At 39.6% G+C, this 10,235-nt stretch overlaps 1 protein-coding gene across 1 annotated transcript in view; it reads right to left on the reverse strand.

The window, feature by feature from the left end:
- The window catches only part of tmem63c (transmembrane protein 63C), a 46,006-nt gene extending 36,188 nt beyond the window's left edge, over positions 1-9,818 (reverse strand). The window contains exon 1 of the mRNA XM_022193270.2: positions 9,692-9,818. The gene's annotated coding sequence lies outside the window, so the exon portion shown is untranslated. The remainder of the gene's footprint in view (positions 1-9,691) is intronic.
- Positions 9,819-10,235: the final 417 nt, after the last annotated feature.

A 10,235-nucleotide genomic window follows, 5' to 3' on the forward strand; every position in this document is an offset into this window, starting at 1 on the left:
ACAACCTAAACAAAACCCTGACGTATTTTCTACGTCTGTCAACACAGACACTGCACGTCAGTCACTTTAATGTTCGCGGACTCTGTTGAATGACTAAGTTACATAACCACAAACAAATCTCACAATATCACAGTAAATCGAATTTGTGTTTTTTTTTTAATTCATGCCGAATTAAAGAGCTGCTCCTCACCATTCACGAGTGTTTGTTTCATATTCGACATCCTTAACTTTATCTTGTAAATTAGCGTCCGAAATTAAATGGGAACATTTGCAATGGAGTTCGTCAGCCGCTTCCACCACTGAACGCGGTAAACTAATTAATAGGAACGGGACTTCAAACAATTTATACACGGCGTCTAAAAGCGTAAAAACTACATTGTCTAAAGTGTGAGAGGAGACGGTGTATTTTTGGTTAAATTATACAATGTTCGCCGTCAAAGTCATTCATATAAACTGCCTGTAATGTGCAGCAAATAGTAGTTAACCGGCGCCAGCTCTTCAGTGACCTTAACAGTCCGTACCTCTAGTACAGATGCTGCGGGTACGGGTCCGTACCTGTAGCATCAACCAAATTTAAAAACAGACCAATCACATGGAAAATTAAGTGTATTCATCACACCTTCAAATCTTGGTGGGATGTGTCTTAAACTGGGTGTTTTATTGAGTAAAGAAATGTGTTTTGTGTGGACGTCTGGAGGTCAGAATCTGAAATAAATTATTACGCTTGTCTGTGGAAATCATCGACAGTGAAGGCAGATTTTACACGATTGCCAGTTCGACCAGGACTGTTGCCATGGCAAATTTCACCCCAACTTTTATCACCAAATCTACAGGTAATCCTTGCTGTTATAGGTATTAAAATGTATAAATCTAAAAATGAGAGAGAAACTGCCCAAATTTAACCTGCATGGGAGCCGTGCTGATAAAAAGCTTTCGCTGCTCAAAAAGAACATGAGAACAAAATGGTAGTTTGACAGTGAACATAAAGACAAAGACTAGACGCCTGTGCTAAAATTATAGATAGATATAGATTCACAGTGGGGGATTTCGGGCCTTCCATGCTTTCCCATTTTTTCCTGATGAATGCAAATAATTCAAAGCATTTTATTTTTCTACAGAGCTTTGTGAAGCAAAAAAACAAAAACAAAACAGAGATTAACAAAGTGCTACAGCCTTGGTTTATTTGTCATGTTACCAGTTTAGATTATCTTTTAATATTTGTTCGTTATTTCAATGTCACCAGCTTGCAAGTGAAAAAATAACTCTAAAATTGTCTCATATAAAATAAGAATAGGCTACATCGAAGCAGCACATTAAAAGGAGCACACAACTGTAATTACTGTCAGATCTTCTTGTGCTTTCATGATAGGGCAGTGATATTAATAAACTTATGCATTCACACAGTAGTAGTTTGAGTGAAGCAGCTGAGTATGTATTATATTGTTAAATTTCTCATATTAGTTGAGGATTAAAGGTTTTTTTAAGTGTGAGAAAGATGCAGGTTTTAGCTTTTTTTAACCTGATCAGTCTCCACGACGCTGTCAGAGCTGAAGAACGTGTTTGTAGACGTATCCATGTTTGCTATTTGTCATCTGGTGCCAGTTTCATATGACTGCTTTCCATGATTTGTTGTTGTGAGGCTTTGCAAAGACAGATAATGACAAGACAGCACCCAACAGTCCTCAGGAATTTTGGAATACTGTGCCCTAAATAGATTATTGTTTGAAGTTAAAATGGCCCCTTCAACAGAATAACCATCCAACACTGTAAAAAAAAAATCTTTTTAAAAAGGCAAAAAATTTGACAGCATGTGACGCCACAAAGATATGCTACAAAAATGGAATGTTAAAATATTCAAAAATGGTTAAAAAAAGGTCAAAATAACAGCAAATATCTGTAAAATAATGGCATTCTTTAGCAGATCTAACAAAGGAATTAATAAGAAAAAAATATATAATCTGTAAAAACAAACAGCATTTTCAAGCAGATCGGAGCATGTACAGGCTAGTTTTAGACCATCTCCTTCCATCCAGCAGGCGGCGCTATGGCTTTAAATCAGCATGTGAATGTGATCAGGGCAGGACATTGATCATACATGTAAAGTGTGAGACAGATTGGAGCATGTTCAGGGCAGTTACACAGCATTTCCTGGTTCATGGCAAATTGTAAATTTCCAGGGGTGGCCATTTCTACGCCCTCAGACTTTTGCAAAGCATTTTGAACTTTTGATCACCCATGCCTGCTGTACATCCTGGTCAAATTTCAGCTCTGTTGGAGTTACCCTTTTTGAGTATATAGCTTTTGAAAAAGTGTAAAAATGACCGAAAATCGTTCAAAATATGACACATAATTCAAAATGGCCAACTTCTTGTTGGTTTTTGGGCATGGGTGTCAATTAAATTTTTGTGTGTCTTGACCAGTTACATGTGCCTACCAAATTTCATAACTCTGGATGACACGCACTGGCCGTAGTAAATGTTAGAAATGTTCCAGGTGGCACTGTTGAGCCATTTTGCCACAATCAGGTGAAATTCCCCTAAAACATGAGATGGTTTACCAATTCAGATAAGTGTGTTAATTTTGGCGAGCTTTTGAGCATTTTTAACCTGTCAAAAAGTACTTTGTTTGTCCCGGCAACGATGCCTTGCCATGGCAACAGCGTTTTATGAATCATCAAAATCTTCACATTGTGCCATCATCTAGGTGTGATCACTGAGCTGTCTAATTTCTAGAATGATACGACAAAGTATCAGGCAATGGGACATGTAAATGTAATGACAAGAACTCCCTGTTGTCAGTAGGTGGCGCTATGAGTATTTCTAAATTCATGAGTGTGGCTGTGTTCTGATCCAGACTGATGTCCATCATATGAAGTTTGGTCCAGATTGGACCACGTGCAGCTGAGAAATAAATAATTCAATTTTAATGGCGAAACATCGCCACCACAGACACGCCCTTTGATGACGAGTCATTATTTTCTCTGGGAATCATCATCATCATGTTTAGGCTTATGTCCCCAAATTTAAGGTGACTCTGATCAACCTGCTGACAATAGTACATCAAAGTGTAAAAAAAATGTGTATTTCCTGATATGCTATGACTGTGAATGTATATAACCACATGGATGTCGTCAGGGCGGGACTCTGATCAAACATGTAAAATTTCAGGCAGATTGGAGCATGTTCAGGTGAGTTAGACAACACTTCCTCTTTGATGGCGAAGGATCAATATTTTTGGGAGTCACCATGGCCACGCCCTAAGACTTTCGCAGAGCATTTTGATAACTTTTCATCAGGAAGATTTGTTGCATATACTGGCCAAATTTGAGGTCTCTTGGACTTACTCCCGATGAGTTATTAATCAGAAAAAATTTACAGCTAATTAAAGATGGCCGACTTCCTGTTGGGTTTAGGGCATGCCGTGATTGACTTTTTCGTGTGTCCTGATGTGATGCATATGCCCCCCAAATATTGTGGCTGTAGATAAAATGTTGTGGCAGTTGGCCTAATGGCCACCTTTTCAATTTTACAGGGGGCGGTATGAAGCCATTTTGCCACATGTGCGCAACTCCCATAAAATATCAAATATTTCGCCAGTCCTGATGTGCATGCACAGTTTGACACGTTTTGGGGTATGTTTAGGACGCCAAAGTAGAGTTTGAAAAGACGGGAAAAGAGTGAAGAAGAAGAAAAAGAAACCCTAGGGTTTCAATAGGGTCCTTCAGCACTGTCGGTGCTTGGACCCTAACAATGAAGTGAAGTTGCTGCGATGAATAAGTTTTAGGTTTTTAAATGTAGAATTCAGTTTCTGGTTCATACCTGCATGATCGCATACAACACACATGAATTGTGTCTTCTCAGTATTGGAGTTTGAAAGACTTAATCCCCTTATTGGTGACTTAACCTTTGTGTCAGAGCTTGTAATTGTGAGCACGTTTCTTCAGAGCCTGACTAACTCTTCGTGGGTGGTTTATGTTATTTTGTCGACTCCCTGTAGTTTTCCATCAACGCACCAAAGAGCAGCTGTGGAGGATTTTTGCTTTTTCCATTTTCAGCAGGTGATGGTAGGTAAGTCCTCCAATAATCCACATGGACCAGAGGCTGAATCATTTCATAATAATGTCTTATCAAAGCCGAGCTGGAGACGACGGTGCATTTACAAAATCATCTGAGGAGTTTAATGAGAATTCTACAGCTTATCAACGCTCTGACTCTGTTAAATTTACTCCATGACGAGAAGTGTCTGAGTGATCACCTGAATATCAAACGCACACTTAACTGTTGAACATCTCATTTTGAAAGCTTGAGCATTAACATGCTGCGATAACAAGCTACACTCTTCTAGGAAAGACTGCCGCCACATTTTACAACCTAAAAGCAGGAAGGACTCCCATTGAGCCACAAAAACATAGAGTGAGGTGGGTCTATGATGCTGGGTGATAAAGACGATATATCCTAATGGTCTAGTTCCATTTCAACTGATCTAATGTTGGATGGTAAACTGGGAAAACTATTTCTTTATGGAGCACAGCAGAATAGCTGGAAAGGGGAATATTCTCCTCCATACTGTTGGTAAATAGTCCTCACTTTAGCAATCAGTTAATATGGGGTTGTTAGGGGTGATGCCGATGCGGATTACTGATAGTCAAGAAAAGTCGATTACATTGCGTATAATGATTCAATGGCATGTGATTGCAGAGAACCTGTCATTCATTCCTTAGCTTCTTCATTATTAAGGGTTGACTATGAGTGACTATGTAAAACAGAAATAGGAGTGATTAGATTAGGACACTCTCCTTCGTTTATGCGGGATCAACTGAGATTGATCCGTTTGTCTCCTGTAGGTATTTCTACTGTTCTCTATTTTCTTAATATTTCTCTGTTCTGTCACTTTTATTGCCCACTATGATCTTTAAACATGATTAGTTATTGATTGACAGACTCTGTTTCACGCTAACCTGTGGCTGACTTCTAATTTAGCCGCTAGCAGTTAGCATAGTCTTAACTGCTGTGAGAGAAGCCAATTTCCTCGTTTGTGTTTCTTGTTGAGATTGTGCAGTCTCTGCTTGGGAGACATTTCTGAGGCCATAAAGCGACGACAGACAGAAAGGAGGCTGCATCAGACCTGAAGTAGAGCATTTAATTGATCTACAATTGACTGGTAAAAATATGGATTGAAAAAATGCCAAATATCGGGCATGAAAATACTGATGTCAGGAGCAGTTTGGGGTTCAGTGTTGCTCAGGGGCACTTCAGCACATGGAAACCTCCAAGCTAGCCACACCGACACAAAGCTCACATTAAAAAGGCCTGTATTTCTGCACCAAATTATATGGCAATCCATCTAGTGTTTGGTGATACATTTCACTCTGACATGTCCACCCTCAGAGCTGTAATACTGGTCTGACTAAAATCAACTACTAATCAATCTACTTCTAGAGCAGGAGTGTCCAAATAATTTTTGTCATGTAGTGCATCTGAAAAGGAGTTTCTTGATATTTTAACAGAGATGCCATGTATGAGTGCATCTCACTCTCAACTCTGCAGGAGCTGCAGGCCTCTGCTGTGATAATTTTGGTTGGAGGGGGGTGTTGGATGTGTGGATGGGCACTTCTCATCAGACTCAGCCTGAGGGGGGAGACTTTAACACAATCTGCTCACCACCTGCTCAGTGGAAGGGAAGGGAGGGGGCTTTACCCTTTGTCATAACTCACTCTCCATCACACAAACACAGATCACTGAGGTGTGTCTGCTCAGAGCTCCCAGTTAATGCAGCCTCCCTCCACCCAGCCTCATCCTGAAGCCTGAAGGAGTCTTAGCATGTCTGGAGCGACGGATGCATATGCGGGTTGTGCATGACAAGCCTAACACCTGCTTCCTGTCTGGCTGCACATGCTCAGTAGGGCCCCGGGGGAGCGTAGTGTGTCTGCCCTGCTGCTGTGTGGACGAGACCTTTCCTCATTACGACCCATCTGGCATCAGTGATGCTTCAGTCTAACATGTATGTGGATGACGCTGAACCTGACCGGCTCAATAACAGCAGACCGTGCCTGATCTGCGTTTTCTCTGCATACCTCAGAGATTCTGGAAGATTCCACCTACAGACTCTTTCACTGCAAAACCTGCTGGAGATTATCCTGAAAATGAGCCTGTGAGAAAACCTCACTCATAATTCCCTCACCTCCACACCAGCCAAAAAAGTGCAAACACTTCTCATCAGAACAGATTCACTGTGGGAAATTTATGCTCTCTGCAAGAATATAAACCAGATTTACATTAAAGGAACATGGACACACTTGAAATAGAACAATATCAATGTACTGTTAACCATTCATTTGATCAAAAGGAGCCTTATAGAAGCAATTGTAGTTTGAGTCATATTTTTTCCTGGTTCTTTGCTCCGTATGCAAGGTCTACATCATTTTTTAACTGATTAAAACCCAATACCAGGGGTTTGTAGACAAACACATTTGTGCTTAAAGTACAAACGCATGGTCCAGCCTATTGTAGGGGCGAGAATCAACCTCAAAATGTACAGTATGCTTCAGAAACTGGTCACCAATAATATGAAGTAAGGCAGAAGCTGTTCTTTTGAAATTAATAATTATTTATTTGGCTTACAAAATGCCTGTCATGAGTCTTGCATATAAAAGTATTCCTATTAAATACGGAAATAAAAAAAATGTAAATAAATATTGTCTGACATATAGTTCAAAACTCAGATATATTTGGTTGACTTTTATTTTTTTTAAATGCAGATATTCACATTTAAGGAACTAGAAAGAGTGTTTTGAATTATTGCTTGAGTTTAGTAGTAATTAATATTGATTAGTTTCCAAATTGTAATTTGTAAAATGAACAATAGCACCATTTTTGCTCATTTGAAAATGACTGAGCATCACTCTGGGATCACAACCAACTATAAATTAAAGGTCACACATATCACAACTTGTGATGCAGCTGCAGGACCTCTTTGACTGGCTAAAATATTGTATCTGATGTGACTGTTCTCCCACAGTGTGAATAAAACAAGCACCCTCAGAATAAAGTCTTGTAAAAAGCGTGACATTTGTGTATGACTGTGAATATCTGATGCTGGCAGGGCCTATAGTCAGCGTATGGCAGGACACTCTTTGCAAGAGCCTGTGTACAATACATCAGTGACAAAGCTTCATGCGTCTGCATCGCTGTGATGGACCCCTGTGGAACGGCAGGAAGATTCACAGCTTGAATGTGAAATAGCGAGAAGCCTACTTTCCACCTAAGACATAAAAAGAATAAAGCCGAGCCTATGGTACATAAAACCGCTTTGGTTAGATGACAGGTGGAATACAAATGGAGGTTTCACAGCTAACCGCGGCATCATCAGCCCCTGTTTTGTTCTGATATTCTGTTTGTGTTTGATTTTCTGTCAAGAGGGTTTCACCAAAGCATTTTCTGACATTTGTATTTATGCCCCGCAGCCCGTGACATGTGGCTGTGGAGATGACTCACAGAAATACATCTGACGTGTGATGCAATCATCAATGTACATACACACACACACATGTATATATATATATATATATATATATATATATATATATATATATATGATACTGGCACCACACATCTCACTACCACCATCGTCATCAATGAGACCAGATGGAACACGAGAGAAAGTCCACAGGAAAACACCTGTTTGGTGCTATACAGAAGTGAGTACACACTGTCAGCAGCGTAGGCTGTTCCTCTCAGATCGTAAATTCAGGCTTAAATATTGAGGTACCCCATTTATTATTGTACTAAAGGCAACACAATAATATATACACTTCTAGTAGTTACTAGGGTTGGATGATATAAGATATGACAAGATAGATAACACCTTTGTGATCTGCGTGGGGGGAATTCAGGATGACTGTAGCTGAGCAAGAGTCTATAAATAGCGCAATGCTACAAAAACATAAAATTATTTCAAATGAACAGAAATTACTTGTGCCATAGACTGCATATAGTATATGTATACAATGAGTCAACAGACAGTATCTCTAGGTGCATCATGGAGTTCATTGGATTTGTCATAAAACTGTTTGTACTCTACCTTTTTTCCCTTTCCAAGTTAAACATAGCACATTGTGAGCTCATTTGTATAAACCTACTGTACAAAGGCTCTTTGTGCTTCAACTCCACTCTTTTCTCTCTCAGATCATTGTGTGCAGCTGGAGCTGTTCACCTGCTCCAGGTGCTGAAACACACCCAGCCAAACAAGCACAGACATCAAGCAGATCCGTGTAATGAGCAGAGGCTTAAGTTTGCTTTTAATATTTTCTCTGACATGCCTCTCAGCAGCTGTTTGAGCGCACCGCATCCATCTCACTACTGCAAGCTCTCTTTTTTTTTTACAGTCTCAGCATAGAGTTTTTTGAAATATTAATGTCTGTGTGATACTTGAAGAAGATCAGTGTCCATTTATTCCTTCAACGATGGGTTAAATTTTAAAGTGATAGCCGCTGAAACACTCAAAACAATGAAATGAAACCTACACAGGCAGCAGCATTGACATAGCAAACAAGGAGGTCTCTGAAAGCATAATATGTCTATTTATAGAAGAAGCATAGATGGGAGCCTGGGAAACAGAATCTCTAATTAATGAACAACACTAATCATCATCACTGCCATTTATCCGCTCTAATCAGATGTGATGAGCTGTATGTATACAATGAGTTTTTTGCAGCTTCTCCACAATCTAAATATGACTCTCTGCTACAAAGAATAAGGCATTTACCCACATAAAATGTAATTTTCCAAGCTCTCAGTATGATGTGACACAGTGACCTACTAAAATGTCAAAAGTCCATTAAAAATCTGGCATTTCTAAGGTCACCTCCCTCTGTCATGGCCAGGTGCAAATGGCAGGAGTTGTGAATTGATTTACTAGAGTCTGCATTTCCTTTTTTGCACCTACAAGATCAAAATAAAATAGAAATACAACAGATTTATGCATTGTGAGAAACATAAATTACAATAATGTCCAAGAGGGATGTAACACAGCTATGACCTCAGATCACCTCAAAAATAACACCTAAAACTGTATTTTAGAAGGCAGCAGGAGTGGTAAAAACCTAGTAAATGTGAATTACAATAGGCATCAACAGGTCAAAGTATTGGTTCAGTTGATCAGTAATGTCTTTGTGTCTGATTGGGTCCAACAGACTGAACAGCAGCAGACTAGAGCAGACACAAGGCAGCATGGTCACAGCAGGAGTGGAAGAATCGCAGATTTCATAGCTTCTAAATGGAAACCTCAAATCACACTTAATGGTGCTCTCTCAGCCAGCTGACTGAACAATAGGTGTTACAGCCAGGAGGGATGATGCTCCTGGTCTGGGTGTAATAGTCTGACACGTTGCCAGAATCGCATCCAGCCACAACAACACAGTACAGAGCGACGACGCAGGCAACTTTCTCATGTTCACCGCATTTCTGTAACAGCATTTCCCCATTTTTTAAAGCAAAATGCATTTCCTCTCTCCAGTCAGACAATTTTTGGCGACTCTGTTCCCCCGCTCACTGCAGCACTCTAACAGTCTGCACACCCACCTTCCTCCTCTCAGCTCTGGAACTTGATGGAAAACGATTGCGCCACAAAGCAGCGCCAGTCCAACATTCAGATCAACATTTAGACACACGAGTTAAACATTCACATCGCTCACCTTACAAAGCTGGATCGCTGGTGCCTGCTGGTGATGGGGATGCTGCTGTGTTATTTTCCCCCTTCAACACCAAGAAACGAGAGAAACTCCCACCTGCTCAGGGACCGTCTGACAGTTAACCACCCGCCCTGAAAAGGCTGCAAGGGAGCGTCTACAAATTATCACGAAAAAAAAAATCAAATTTCATCAGCAATTATATAAACATGTGATGAAAATTAGATAACAAAATCTAACTTATTTAGCTAGCAAAATTAAAATTATATTTAATTTAAAATAAGTTACCAGATTTAGATAAAGAAAGGAATGTGCAGGAATATAAAAGCTCCATGGAGAATTTTAAAATTTTGAATTGAATATAGCATGTTTCATTATGTTTAGTTTAAATGTACCATGTTTTACCATATTTAGCACATGCCACAAGAAAAAAATATTTAAAGCTGTACAATGTCTCAGAGTAAGTCAATTTTTTATTTTAAACTAACAACAGGCTGAACTAATAAACATAGAAGATAAAAAATGACATAGACTAATAAGTTTCCTTGCA

Source organism: Acanthochromis polyacanthus, chromosome 1 (assembly GCF_021347895.1).
Source record: "Acanthochromis polyacanthus isolate Apoly-LR-REF ecotype Palm Island chromosome 1, KAUST_Apoly_ChrSc, whole genome shotgun sequence".
In the NCBI taxonomy this organism is placed as follows: domain Eukaryota; kingdom Metazoa; phylum Chordata; class Actinopteri; family Pomacentridae; genus Acanthochromis; species Acanthochromis polyacanthus.